Below are 15,802 nucleotides of genomic sequence, written 5' to 3'. Positions count from 1 at the left end.
ATAACAATGAGGAGGAAACACAATATTTTGTGGGTGCAATTTATTGAGATTTGCTTCAATGATGTTGTTGTGATCATCTGAGGATGATCTGCTCCTTAATGTGGACAAGACCAAGGAACTGGTCATCGACTTCAAGAAGAAAATGACCCCTGTGGAGCCCATCAACATCCAGGTGGCAGTAGTGGGGCAGTGCAAGTACCTGGGAGTCCACTTGAACAGCAGACTGGACTGGAAGGACAACAGCAAAACTGTACACAAGAAAGGCATGAGCAGACTTTGGTGGTAGCGGGGGTGTATTTTGTAGCGTTCCGGAAGAGTTAGTGCTGCAAAGGATTCTGGGTAATTGTTCTGTTGTGTTTATGTTGTGTTACGGTGCGGATGTTCTCCCGAAATGTGTTTGTCATTCTTGTTTGGTGTGGATTCAGTGTGGCGTATATTTCTAACAGTGTTAAAGTTTTTTATACTGGCTCCCTCAGTGTAACCTGTATCGCTGTTGATGAAGTATGCGTTGCGTTCGCACGCCGTCGTAATTATGACACGCTGTGACATTCGGATCAGCTGGCGCTGCATACATATAACAAATCCACTGTGAATAATTACAAATAAGAAGCAACACCACAAAAAGGTTTGTAACACCACAATGTATCTTCAAAAGTCCCTCAAAGTCACACACTCTAATAAGAGTTAAAGAGTTTCAAGTGAACGCCACTAAACTTGCTACCGCGCTTCATCATCCTTCTTCAAAGCAATCCAGTAATCCACAGGCCAATATTAATCCACACAAATAAATAAGAGAAACATTTAAGTAATATGATAATCCATAAAGTTTATTTGACAGGTCTCAGGCGGTACTGCATCAATAAGCGACATCAGTGTGTAAATGATATCACCACATGGGCTCAGGAACACTTAAAAAAAACATTGTCAGTAACTACAGTTTGTCGCTATATCTGTAATTGCAAGTTAAAAGTCTACTATGCAAAGCGAAAGCCATTCATCAACAACACCCAGAAACACCGCCGGCTTCGCCGGGCCCGAGCTCATCCAAGAATTGACTGATGCAAAGTGGAAAAGTGTTCTGTGGTCTGACGAGTCCACATTTCAAATTGTTTTTGGAAACTGTGGACGTCGTGTCCTCCGGACCAAAGAGGAAAATAACCATCCGGACTGTTATAGGCGCAAAGTTCAAAAGCCAGCACCTGTGATGGTATGGGGGTGTATTAGTGCCCAAGGCATGGGTAACTTACACATCTGTGAAGGCACCATTAATGCTGAAAGGTACATACAGGTTTTGGAGCAACATATGTTGCCATCCAAGCAACGTTATCATGGACGCCCCTGCTTATTTCAGCAAGACAATGCCAAGCCAAGTGTTACAAAAGTGTGGCTTCAAAGTAAAAGAGTGAGGGTACTAGACTGGCCTGCCTGTAGTCCAGACCTGTCTCCCATTGAAAATGTGTGGTGCAATATGAAGCCTAAAATACCACAACGGAGACCCCGGACTGTTGAAAAACTTAAGATGTACATCAAGCAAGAATGGGAAAGAATTCCACATGAAAAGCTTCAAAAATTGTTCTCCTCAGTTCCCAAACATTTACTGAGTGTTGTTAAAAGGAAAGGCCATGCAACACAGTGGTAAAAATGCCCCTGTGCCAACTTGTTTGCAATGTGTTGCTGCCATTAAATTCTAAGTTAATGATTATTTGCAAAAAAAAAAAAAAGTTTCTCAGTTCGCACATTACATATCTTGTATTTGCAGTCTATTCAAAGTAATGCTAGCTAAATAGGAGTCCAAAGAAAGCAATGGGCAAGTTCAGGAAGTATCCACAACATTGTCGACACTGTCTCCCCCCGACCCCTTCCGCTTCATGCAAAGATGATTAATCGACAAGTTAAAGTGGATGTATTTGTTTTATTCCTAATTGTTGTAATGTTCAAGTCAATACGTTTTGTGATTTCAAACTGTAAGTGATTTCACTCGACACGACAAACTGTGAGTGATTTCAAACTGTGAGTGCACCACAAGGCTAGGCACAGTGTGTGTACGTGTCGGCAGGGCGGCCGCAAATGGGGACAGTTCATGTTGTTTTTTTGACTTTTTTATTAAAGGCCTACTGAAACCCACTACTACCGACCACGCAGTCTGATAGTTTATATATCAATGATGAAATCTTAACATTATAACACATGCCAATACGGCCGGGTTAACTTATAAAGTGACATTTTAAATTTGCCGCTAAACTTCCGGTTCAAAACGCCTCTGAGGATGACGTATGCGCGTGACGTAGCCCGGCGAACACGGGTATGCCTTCCACATTGAAGCCGATAAGAAAAAGCTCTGTTTTCATTTCATAATTCCACAGTATTCTGGACATCTGTGTTCGTGAATCTGTTTCAATCATGTTCATTGCATTATGGAGAAGGAAGCCGAGCAAGCAAAGAAGAAAGTTGTCGGTGCGAAATGGACGTATTTTTCGAACGTAGTCAGCCACAACAGTACACAGCCGGCGCTTCTTTGTTTACATTCCCGAAAGATGCAGTCAAGATGGAAGAACTCGGATAACAGAGACTCTAACCAGGAGGACTTTTGATTTGGATACACAGACGCCTGTAGAGAACTGGGACAACACAGACTCTTACCAGGATTACTTTGATTTGGATGACAAAGACGCAGACGTGCTACTGTGAGTATGCAGCTTTGGCTTTTTTTTGCATATGTACGTAACTTTTTAAAAATATATAAGCTTTATGAACCTTGGGTTAGGTGAACGGTCTTTTGGGCTGAGTGATTGTGTGTGTTGATCAGGTGTTTGAATTGTATTGGCGTGTTCTATGGAGCTAGGAGCTAGCAGAGGAGCTAGGAGCTAGCATAACAAACACGCAGGTGTTATTATGCAGGATTAATTTGTGGCATATTAAATATAAGCCTGGTTGTGTTGTGGCTAATAGAGTATATATATATATGTCTTGTGTTTATTTACTGTTGTAGTCATTCCCAGCTGAATACCAGGTACCGTGAGTATGCAGCCTTGGCTGCTAAACATTCGATAACTTGACCGTATGTGCGCGTCACGTACGTAACTTTTTAAAAATATATAAGCTTTATGAACCTTGGGTTAGGTAAACGGTCTTTTGGGCTGAGTGATTGTGTGTGTTGATCAGGTGTTTGAATTGTATTGGCGTGTTCTATGGAGCTAGGAGCTAGCAGAGGAGCTAGGAGCTAGCATAACAAACACGCAGGTGTTTTTATGCAGGATTAATTTGTGGCATATTAAATATAAGCCTGGTTGTGTTGTGGCTAATAGAGTATATATATGTCTTGTGTTTATTTACTGTTGTAGTCATTCCCAGCTGAATATCAGGTCACCCCCGGCTCTCACAGCATCTTCCCTATCTGAATAGCTTCAACTCCCCACTAGTCCTTCACTTGCACTTTACTCATCCACAAATCTTTCATCCTCGCTCAAATTAATGGGGAAATTGTCGCTTTCTCGGTCCGAATCTCTCTCACTTCATGCGGCCATCATTGTAAACAATAGGGAACTTTGCGTATATGTTCAACTGACTACGTCACGCTACTTCCGGTAGGTGCAAGCCTTTTTTTTATCAGATACCAAAAGTTGCAATCTTTATCGTCGTTGTTCTATACTAAATCCTTTCAGCAAAAATATGGCAATATCGCGAAATGATCAAGTATGACACAGAATAGATCTGCTATCCTCGTTTAAATAAAAAAAAATCATTTCAGTAGGCCTTTAAATAGAAAGTTCATCGGTCACCCCCTTATGTTTATTTGATATACAGTACTGCAAAGAGTGCTTAAACCTTTAACTAAAATATGGCCTTTTGTCAAGGCTGAAACCGATTATTCAAGTTTACATTGTTTCTCATTGAGAAAATTGCTTTAATATACAAACTTTTCTATGTACAAACCCAGTTCAAGAAGCAATTATTGAGGTTACACTGTATCTTGTAATGATATAGTGTTGTGAATGAGGTGATTATGCATTGTGTGTATTAGTTAACTGTGAATCAGGTTATTAGGTATAAAGCATTGTGTAAATAAGTTTGAGGCAGGACGCCATTTGTTTTTGGGACACATTTACGGATTAATGTTTTGTTATTTTCTTTGAAATAACCTTAAAGGCCTACTGAAACCCACTACTACCGACCACGCAGTCTGATAGTTTATAAATCAATGATGAAATCTTAACATTGCAACACATGCCAATACGGCCGGGTTAACTTATAAAGTGCAATTTTAAATTTCCCGCCGCACTTCCGGTTGAAAACGTCTATGTATGATGACGTATGCGCGTGACGTCAATGGTTGATACGGAAGTATTCGGACCCATTGAATCCAATACAAAAAAGCTCTGTTTTCACCCCAAAATTCCACAGTATTCTGGACATCTGTGTTGGTGAATCTTTTGCAATTTGTTTAATGAACAATGAAGACTGCAAAGAAGAAAGCTGTAGGTGGGATCGGTGTATTAGCGGCGGACTACAGCAACACAACCAGGAGGACTTTAAGATGGATAGCAGACGCGCTACCGTGAGTACAGCTTTGGCTTCCAAACATTTGACCGCTTGCCCGTACGTGTGTGGCGCTATGTGCATGTCACGTACGTAACTTTGGGGAAATATATGTTTCTTGCCGACTCTGATGGCGGCCGGGGTGTCGTCGAAAGCTACAACGCCCGCCGCCGTCCCGTAGCTAAGTTAGCTTCAATTGCGTCGTTAGCAACAGCATTGTTAAGCTTCGCCAAGCTGGAAATGATTAAAACCGTGTATTTACATGTCCATGGTTTAATAGTATTGTTGATCTTCTGTCTATCCTTCCAGTCAGGGGTTTATTTATTTTGTTTCTATCTGCGTTTGAGCCCGATGCTATCACGTTAGCTCAGTAGCTAAAGAGCTTCGACAATGTATTGTCGTGGAGATAAAAGTCACTGTGAATGTCCATTTCGCGTTCTCGCCTCTCATTTTCAAGAGGATATAGTATCCGAGGTGGTTTAAAATACAAATCCGTGATCCACAACAGAAAAAGGAGAGTGTGTGGAATCCAATGAGACCTTGTACCTAAGTTACGGTCAGAGCGAAAAAAGATACATCCTGCACTGCACTGTAGTCCTTCACTCTAACGTTCCTCATCCACAAATATTTCATCCTCGCTCAAATTAATGGGGTAATCGTCACTTTCTCGGTCTGAATCTCTCTCGCTCCATTGAAAACAACGGGGAATTGTGAGGAATCATTCCTCCTGTGACGTCACGCTACTTCCGGTATAGGCAAGGCTTTTTTTATTGGCGACCAAAAGTTACAAACTTTATCGTCGTTGTTCTATACTAAATCCGTTCAGCAAAAATGTGGCAATATCGCGAAATTATCAAGTATGACACATAGAATGGATCTGCTATTCCCGTTTAAATGAAAACATTTCATTTCAGTAGGCCTATAATGGAGATTATTTTTGATACTGTTGTTGCGTTTGAAATACAATAAATGTCATTGAAAGTGTAAATGTATTTCTATTACTGTACTGTAAACCGAAATGTAATTAGTCGACAATTAAATCTATTTTCAAAAGATGCTTTGTACCACAGAGAAGAAGTGCTTATTAAAAGCAACTTGACAACATCGCCACTGCATATTTAATCATCTAACTGGTCACCGTGCAGAGGACATCCAATATCCACTTGAGAATTGGCTGTGCAAAATGCAACTTCAGAGTTTGCTGTCGACTTTTGCTGATGTTTGTTTTACTTTGTCCCTTACTCAGCAGCCTTCCTCTTTATATAGCACCTCCCACATTTGTCATTCTGTCACAGCATATACATTGAGCATCAGCCGTCAAAAGAAGCTCAACGACAAGACAATTTCCCATGCTGGAATAAGGAGTGTGAATATATCATGGCATTGCATATTAATGGCACTCTTATAGGGAAAACTCTACTTGAAAGATAGACTCGGTCACTGGGCTGAGCACCATTGTTATCTAGCGCTGCCTTAATCCTCTTAAGCATGGAATTCACCAGAGCTGCACAGGTTGTTACCGAAATCTTCTTCCACTCACCCAAGATGATGTCAGCTGGTGGATGTTAGACCCTTTAAACTGCCCCGTTACCCAAAGGGAGGGTAACTTGTGTTACCAGCTATTTCGCAAATAATGGCTGCTCTTTGACTTAATTTCAGTGGATAGTAAATCAATACGACTATGAAAGCTGCACACTGACATTAAATAATAAACAAGTTTAATGGCCATAGTACCACTGTATAGTATTATACATAAAAAGTAGCTATTTTATCTCGGACAACACGACTATGGACAGTAGTTGATGAAAATACAGCAGTACCTTAACTTACGAGCTTCTGTGACGGAGCTCTTAACTCAAAAAACTTGCGTCTCAAGTCAACGTCACCAATTTAAATGAAATAAACTTAATTTAATTACCGTATTTTTCGGACTTTAAGGCGCACTTACAATCCTTAAATTTTTCTCAAAACTCCCCTAATTTACGGAATAATTTTGGTTGTGCTGACAGACCTCGAAGCTATTTTATTTGGTACATGGTGAAATAAGGGTGTCCATATGTGCACTTGGCACCAGGACATCCTAGGCCGCAGTTCCATGATCGACTTTGTAGTTGTGTCGTCGGATTTGCGGCCTCATGTTTTGGACACTCGGGTGAAGAGAGGGGCGGAGCTTTCTACCGATCACCACCTGGTGGTGAGTTGGCTGCGATGGTGGGGGAGGATGCCGGACAGACCTGGCAGGCCCAAACGCATTGTGAGGGTTTGCTGGGAACGTCTGGCAGAGTCTCCTGTCAGAGAGAGTTTCAATTCCCACCTCCGGAAGAACTTTGAACATGTCACGAGGGAGGTGCTGGACATTCAGTCCGAATGGACCATGTTCCGCGCCTCTATTGTCGAGGCGGCTGATTGGAGCTGTGGCCGCAAGGTAGTTGGTGCCTGTCGTGGCGGTAATCCTAGAACCCGTTGGTGGACACCGGCGGTGAGGGATGCCGTCAAGCTGAAGAAGGAGTCCTATCGGGTTCTTTTGGCTCATAGGACTCCTGAGGCAGCGGACAGGTACCGACAGGCCAAGCGGTGTGCGGCTTCAGCGGTCGCGGAGGCAAAAACTCGGACATGGGAGGAGTTCGGGGAAGCCATGGAAAACGACTTCCGGACGGCTTCGAAGCGATTCTGGACCACCATCCGCCACCTCAGGAAGGGGAAGCAGTGCACTATCAACACCGTGTATGGTGAGGATGGTGTTCTGCTGACCTCGACTGCGGATGTTGTGGATCGGTTGAGGGAATACTTCGAAGACCTCCTCAATCCCACCAACACGTCTTCCTATGAGGAAGCAGTGCCTGGGGAATCTGTGGTGGGCTCTCCTATTTCTGGGGCTGAGGTTGCTGAGGTAGTTAAAAAGCTTCTCGGTGGCAAGGCCCCGGGGGTGGATGAGATACGCTCGGAGTTCCTTAAGGCTCTGGATGCTGTGGGGCTGTCTTGGTTGACAAGACTCTGCAACATCGCGTGGACATCGGGGGCGGTACCTCTGGATTGGCAGACCGGGGTGGTGGTTCCTCTCTTTAAGAAGGGGAACCGGAGGGTGTGTTCTAACTATCGTGGGATCACACTCCTCAGCCTTCCCGGTAAGGTCTATTCGGGTGTGCTGGAGAGGAGGCTACGCCGGATAGTTGAACCTCGGATTCAGGAGGAACAGTGTGGTTTTCGTCCTGGTCGTGGAACTGTGGACCAGCTCTATACTCTCGGCAGGGTCCTTGAGGGTGCATGGGAGTTTGCCCAACCAGTCTACATGTGTTTTGTGGACTTGGAGAAGGCATTCGACCGTGTCCCTCGGGAAGTCCTGTGGGGAGTGCTCAGAGAGTATGGGGTATCGGACTGTCTGATTGTGGCGGTCCGGAGGCCCGCCACAATCAGACAGAGTTTGGTCCGCATTGCCGGCAGTATGTCGGACACGTTTCCAGTGAGGGTTGGACTCCGCCAAGGCTGCCCTTTGTCACCGATTCTGTTCATAACTTTTATGGACAGAATTTCTATGCGCAGTCAAGGCGTTGAGGGGATCTGGTTTGGTGGCTGCAGGATTAGGTCTCTGCTTTTTGCAGATGATGTGGTCCTGATGGCTTCATCTGGCCAGGATCTTCAGCTCTCGCTGGATCGGTTCGCAGCTGAGTGTGAAGCGACTGGGATGAGAATCAGCACCTCCAAGTCCGAGTCCATGGTTCTCGCCCGGAAAAGGGTGGAGTGCCATCTCCGGGTTGGGGAGGAAACCCTGCCCCAAGTGGAGGAGTTCAAGTACCTTGGAGTCTTGTTCACGAGTGGGGGGGGAGTGGATCGTGAGATCGACAGGCGGATCGGTGCGGCGTCTTCAGTAATGCGGATGCTGTATCGATCCGTTGTGGTGAAGAAGGAGCTGAGCCGGAAGGCAAAGCTCTCAATTTACCGGTCGATCTACGTTCCCATCCTCACCTATGGTCATGAGCTTTGGGTTATGACCGAAAGGACAAGATCACGGGTACAAGCGGCCGAAATGAGTTTCCTCCGCCGGGTGGCGGGGCTCTCCCTTAGAGATAGGGTGAGAAGCTCTGCCATCCGGGGGGAGCTCAAAGTAAAGCCGCTGCTCCTCCACATCGAGAGGAGCCAGTTGAGGTGGTTCGGGCATCTGGTCAGGATGCCACCCGAACGCCTCCCTAGGGAGGTGTTTAGGGCACGTCCGACCGGTAGGAGACCACGGGGAAGACCCAGGACACGTTGGGAAGACTATGTCTCCCGGCTGGCCTGGGAACGCCTCGGGATCCCTCGGGAAGAGCTGGACGAAGTGGTTGGGGAGAGGGAAGGGTTTCCCTGCTTAGGCTGCTGCCCCCGCGACCCAACCTCGGATAAGCGGAAGAAGATGGATGGACATGGTGAAATGATAAGTGTGACCAGTAGATGGCAGTCACACATAAGAGATATGTGTAGACTGCAATGTGATGGCAGTCACACATTAGATATATGTGTAGACTGCAACATGAGTCAAGAAAAAAACACAACAATTGTATATGTTCCATTGAAAATATAAAACATTACACACAGCGCTCAAAAATCTATCAAAATGTTTTAGTACGACTTTGGTTAGCTATGAAGCCGCACCGCCTGAAGGATTGTACCGTGCTTCAACATACAACTATTATTATGGTGTGTGTATAAGGTAAGACATTATCTTGCGTTTTGTTTCGCAATAATATGCAAAAGCAACTTTTCTTACCTTCTAGTACCTGCTGATCTGTATTTGGGATCTGCATAAGTCCTAAAAAAAAAAACTGCATTCGTCCACCTTTGTAGTTAATAAGATTCTTCTTTTTCTCTATCTTCTTGTTATGGGACATTCTTCCTCCGCTGTTGCCATTTCTAATATAAAGTAGTGTAAAGTTCTTACTTATATCTAAGCGCTAAAACATACCGGTAGTGAGTTTACATTATTCACTGAAGGAACTTTAGTTATTAGAGAGTTCCGGTTGGACGGTTTTTCACGGGATACATTTCCGGCGGATGAGGAAATGCTGCTCCGTTATTGATTGAAGTAAAGTCTGAATGTCATTAAAACAGTTAGCTCCATCTTTTGACACTTCTTCCACACCCGTCCTTTCACGCTACACCGCTACAACAAAGATGACGGGGAGAAGACGCTACTGAAGGTGAGCCACGTAAATAACACCACCCACAAAACGGCGCATCCTGAAGAGACTGTCAGAAAGCGGCTTGGAGATGATCTGTAAAACATCATCCATGCAACATTTTGACCAAAGAACCACCATTACATGTTATGTAGACCACAAGGAAGTGTGATAATAATGATATGACTCCTTTAATGCGCCTTATAATCCAGTGCGCCTTATATATGAAAAAAGCTTGAAAATAAGAACATTCATCGGCAGTGCGCCTTATAATCCAGTGCGCCCTATGGTACAGAAAATACTGTAATAATAATTGCGATTAGTTTTTCTTGTGCACCACTACTATCTCCAATATTGGGGATGTGTTCTCCCGGTTCTTACATTTATGCTCTCATGCGCCCAAGACCCAACCTCCGGGCTGATGATTTTAGGTTGTCCTGAAGAATTTGGAGGTAACCCTCCTTTTTCATTGTCCCATTTACTGTCTGTAAAGCACCAGTTCCATTGGCAGCAAAACAGGCCCAGAGCATACTACTACCACCACCATGCTTGACGGTAGATATGGTGTTCCTGGGATTAAAAGCCTAACCTTTTCCTCCAAACATATTGCTGGGTATTGTGGCCAAACAGCTCAATTTTTTGTTTCATCTGACCACAGAACTTTCCTCCAGAAGGTCTTATCTTTGTCCATGTGATGTCAGATGCGCAGTTGGATGTTCCAACAGGACAATGACCCCAAACACACATCAAAAGTGGTAAAGGAATGGCTAAATCAGGCTAGAATTAAGGTTTTAGAATGGCCTTCCCAAAGTCCAGACTTAAACGTGTGGACAATGATGAGTAAACAAGTCCATGTCAGAAAACCAACACATTTAGCTGAACTGCACCAATTTTGTCAAGAAGAGTGGTCAAAAATTCAAGCACAAGCTTGCCAGAAGCTTGTGGATGGCTACCAAAAGCGCCTTATTGCAGTGAAACTTGCCAAGGGACATGTAAGCAAATATTAACATTGCTGTATGTATACTTTTGACCCAGCAGATTTGCTCACATTTTCAGTAGACCCATTATATATTCATACAAGAACCAAACTTCATGAATGTTTTTTGTGACCAACAATCACTCTATCACAAAAAATAAGAGTTGTAGAAATTATCGGAAACTCAAGACAGCCATGACATTATGTTCTTTACAAGCGTATGTCAACTTTTGACCACGGCTGTATATTCGGTGAATTTTGATAATATTGTTGCCATTGGCAAAAAAATTGCAATGATATTGTACGACGAGCATGAAAACAATCAAAACATGAGCAAGCATTACGATCAAAAAGTGTACAGTAAATCGAGACAGGCAGTTGAACAAAAAAAAACAATACAACCACTAAAAAAACAACCTCCATGCAGAGGTAATGAAGAGACACGTATGTTGAAAGCTGGAACGCAGGCAGAAAAGAGATGAAGGGATAGGACTAAGAAGGTAGCAGCACTCTCAAGGGCACTTTGTTTCTACTTGAATGATTTGTGGTCTTGTTTTTTTAAATGTCATCAGGTGAAGCTCTTTCGCTACAAAGACTGTAAATGGGAAGTTTGAGCCTGGAGGCGTCGGAGGGAATCAAATCCAGAATGGATGAACGTTAAATACGCTGCTCAGTGGCTCTCTTAGCAAACAAAATATGGGCAGTTTCGCCGATATGGTATGAATTAAATGATTAAACCGCAGGTGGTGACTTGGTTGCAGTCACACCAACACGTGTTTAATTATGTCTGTGTAGTTAAAAGGAACACTCCCTCCGAGCTGCGAGGCACATTTTGAAACATAAACAACTCAGGAGTGCCACAATGCGAAAAGACAGCTTTTTGAAAGTATTTTGGACCATCTGTGAAGAGAGATGCTTACCCCTCGAGCTTTTTGTTTTTTTTCCTGCAAACTCGCATTACTACGGGAATTTTTGGTTTGCGGTAGCTGTAAAAGCGGCGGTAACGATTTATGGCCAGATGTTCCGGGTCGGTGAGTATTGTACCAGTCGCAAGAAATATTAATATTACTGTAAATCTAACAAAAGAGATGAGAAGAAGATTAAAAAGTATCTACTTACCTCTTCATGGAGGCTTTTTTTTCTACATGGATTTCATTATTCCTTCTTTACTACATAATAACGTTAATAAATTATAGCCTTGATGTTAGATATGAGAACGTTGCCCTGAATAAGCCCCACTGTGTGTCAGTAGCTGTAATGCTAATTAGCGGAGTTCGCCCACTATCGTGCATTTTATCAACTTTGTTTACACAAAAACTGCAACTCCAACGTAATAGATGCCAATTATAACATACTACAATCTAACATTAGAGGCATAGCTACGTGAGCTACAGGACTAGCATTATAGTCACAGCAATCATGCTAGGTTAACCTACTCGCTGAAGAAAACCATTTCATTTTTTTTTTGCTGGCTCCGAACAAAGACGGACCCATATTCCCCTCCCTCTGCTATCCCTCCTGCTAGGCTCGTTGTCTTGTCTTAACTTTCTAAGACCCTGTCTACATTAAGCCGGATAACTCATCAAACAAATAAATAGCCCTGTTTCGGCCACATTAAATCATCGTTTAAGGTTCCCCTCCTTGGATATATTTTTTTTTACACGGGTAAGTGCGCCGTCTAGTTCTTGAATCTCTGGCTCTTAGCTTTGTATGGACTCATTGATCGTTTACAAACTGAGTTCGGAGAGGAAGTGACGCCGGAAAGACCGTGCCCCACACAGGTAGTGACGTCGGAAAGAACGCACCACAGCCGGCTTCATAATAAAGTGGTTTCGTAACTCGGAGCTAACCACTGGACATATGGAGGCGAGTCATCCAGACATGCCCGTGTTTCTCCTTCCACTTGTGGAAATCACACATGAATACCTTAAGAGAAAGCGATTGCAGCTATTTGGGATACAACACTTCTCAGACGGCAAGAGAACTTTCCAATGTCGAGGTCAGCTGTGATTCTACTTACCGAAAAACTTCATCCATTTGTCGAAGGAAAGTCAACAAGAATGCGGGCTCCCGTGGATGTGATAAAAAAGGTAGCGTGTGCTTTGTATTACCTGGCCGTCAGAATGGACAATGAAGGTGAAGGCAAACGAGTGAGGAGTGTATTAATATTACTGTAAATCTAACAAAAGAGATGAGAAGAAGATTAAAAAGTATCTACTTACCTCTTCATGGAGGCTTTTTTTTCTACATGGATTTCATTATTCCTTCTTTACTACATAATAACGTTAATAAATTATAGCCTTGATGTTAGATATGAGAACGTTGCCCTGACTAAGCCCCACTGTGTGTCAGTAGCTGTAATGCTAATTAGCGGAGTTCGCCCACTATCGTGCATTTTATCAACTTTGTTTACACAAAAACTGCAACTCCAACGTAATAGATGCCAATTATAACATACTACAATCTAACATTAGAGGCATAGCTACGTGAGCTACAGGACTAGCATTATAGTCACAGCAATCATGCTAGGTTAACCTACTCGCTGAAGAAAACCATTTCATTTTTTTTTTGCTGGCTCCGAACAAAGACGGACCCATATTCCCCTCCCTCTGCTATCCCTCCTGCTAGGCTCGTTGTCTTGTCTTAACTTTCTAAGACCCTGTCTACATTAAGCCGGATAACTCATCAAACGAATAAATAGCCCCGTTTCGGCCACATTAAATCATCGTTTAAGGTTCCCCTCCTTGGATATATTTTTTTTTACACGGGTAAGTGCGCCGTCTAGTTCTTGAATCTCTGGCTCTTAGCTTTGTATGGACTCATTGATCGTTTACAAACTGAGTTCGGAGAGGAAGTGACGCCGGAAAGACCGTGCCCCACACAGGTAGTGACGTCGGAAAGAACGCACCACAGCCGGCTTCATAATAAAGTGGTTTCGTAACTCGGAGCTAACCACTGGACATATGGAGGCGAGTCATCCAGACATGCCCGTGTTTCTCCTTCCACTTGTGGAAATCACACATGAATACCTTAAGAGAAAGCGATTGCAGCTATTTGGGATACAACACTTCTCAGACGGCAAGAGAACTTTCCAATGTCGAGGTCAGCTGTGATTCTACTTACCGAAAAACTTCATCCATTTGTCGAAGGAAAGTCAACAAGAATGCGGGCTCCCGTGGATGTGATAAAAAAGGTAGCGTGTGCTTTGTATTACCTGGCCGTCAGAATGGACAATGAAGGTGAAGGCAAACGAGTGAGGAGTGTCCTGACCAGATATCTAGATCCACTCTGCCACTCTCCCCAGTTGTCACCAACCTGGGAGTGAAAATGGACCCCCACCTGAACTTTGAAGCCCACATCAACCATCTGTGCAAAACCTCTTTCTTTCACCTCCGCAACATCTCAAGACTCCGCCCCTCACTCGCCACAGCCGACACTGAAAGACTCGTCCACGCCTTCATCTCCTCCAGGCTTGATTACTGCAACGCACTTCTCGTCAGGGTCCCCAAATAAGAGCATCAAAAAGCTCCAGTAAATTCAAAACAGCGCAGCGAGGATCCTGATGAGAGTGCGCAAGCGTGAGCATATCACACCTATCCTCAAATCATTCCACTGGCTCCCTATTGCATCCCGGACCCAATTCAAGATTAACCTGCTAACACACTGTAGTGGAATTTCTGACCTTTGAACTATATTTCGTGTCTGTCAAGAATGTCTGCTCGTTTCATTCTTTTCTATTCTGAACCATTGAAGGATCATATATGGGTGAAAGTTGAATATTCTACAAAATGTTTTGATTGTCTATTATGACTAAGGGATTCAAGGATGTTGCAGAACAAACAGGTCGAAAACAACAGGACCTTGACACATGGGGAAACAGATAAAATGGCCAAGTGACAAGGGCTATGGGTGATTTGCTTGATTCTCGAGTTCTCTGGAGGACGTTAGTCGGTCTGCATGGGCAACTCAATCCAACTTTGTACTTTTTGATTATGGGTAAATAAACCTTTTGTACTAAACTCACTTTTGTTGCTGTTTAAGCTTCGGACCATCCACCACAACATCAATGCATATACGGCAACGCCCTCTTCTACCTCAAGGACCTAGTTTCCCCGCAACCTCCACTCCTCAAACACCAACCTCCTCAAACCCATCAGGACAAACCTACAAACGATGGCCCGCCGGGCTTTCTGCTCGATCGCACCCGAACTCTGGAACGCTCCCGACCATCTTAGAGCACCACAGTCGGTCGACCGTTTTAAGAAGGTACTAAAAACCCACCATTTTAGCACAGCTTTTATCTAATTTCTCTGCCTTCCTGTTTTTAAATGCACTGCTTGCCTATCTGTTGTATCCAGTGCTTTCATGATTTTATTTTTATTTTATCCATGTTTCTCTGTTTTATCTAGTGTTTTTCATGTTTTCATCTCTATTTTAATTTTCTATTATATATTCTAACTTTCTATTTTTTACCTTTATTTTTTTTTTTTTAAATGTTATATATATATATATATATATATATATATATATATATATATATATATATATATATATATATATATATATATATATATATATATATATATATATATATATATATATATATATATATCAATCAATGTTTATTCATATAGCCCTAAATCACAAGTGTCTCAAATATATATATATATATATATATATATATATATATATATATATATATATATATATATATATATATATATATATATATACTTTGTAGCACTTTGAGATTTTAACAAATGTAAAGTGCGTTACAAATGTAATTCATTATTATCATTATTATTATTAAATCCATAGATTGATTGATGTAAAATGTTTGTGTATCACATTGTTTACTTTCAAGAACATAATGGTTGGCTGTAGAACCAGCCTCACTCAAGGCAGATATACGTGGAGACATAACCAGGTCCTCAGATGTCTAGCTGACAAACTTGAGTGTAGGAGGATATCCATCAACACCCAACCCATCAACAACCAGGATGTGTGCCGACACCTACCAGCGTTTGTTCGGGAGGGGGAAAAGCTGAAGACGAGACCTTCAAATCCTGATCTAAGCCCATTGAATGCAGCCAGGGACTGGCAGATGCGAGTCGACTTAGATTCAGAGGCTCATTTTCCC

At 42.9% G+C, this 15,802-nt stretch overlaps 1 protein-coding gene across 2 annotated transcripts in view; it reads right to left on the bottom strand.

Moving 5' to 3' along the window:
- The window catches only part of grik4 (glutamate receptor, ionotropic, kainate 4), a 1,090,788-nt gene that overhangs the window by 840,391 nt on the left and 234,595 nt on the right, over positions 1-15,802 (bottom strand). The gene's annotated exons all lie outside the window — the stretch shown is intronic.

The sequence above is a fragment of the Entelurus aequoreus genome, linkage group LG10 (assembly GCF_033978785.1).
Source record: "Entelurus aequoreus isolate RoL-2023_Sb linkage group LG10, RoL_Eaeq_v1.1, whole genome shotgun sequence".
Taxonomy (NCBI): domain Eukaryota; kingdom Metazoa; phylum Chordata; class Actinopteri; order Syngnathiformes; family Syngnathidae; genus Entelurus; species Entelurus aequoreus.
The sequence above is the reverse complement of the archived record's forward strand: the minus strand, read 5'-3'. Positions and strand labels throughout refer to the sequence as shown.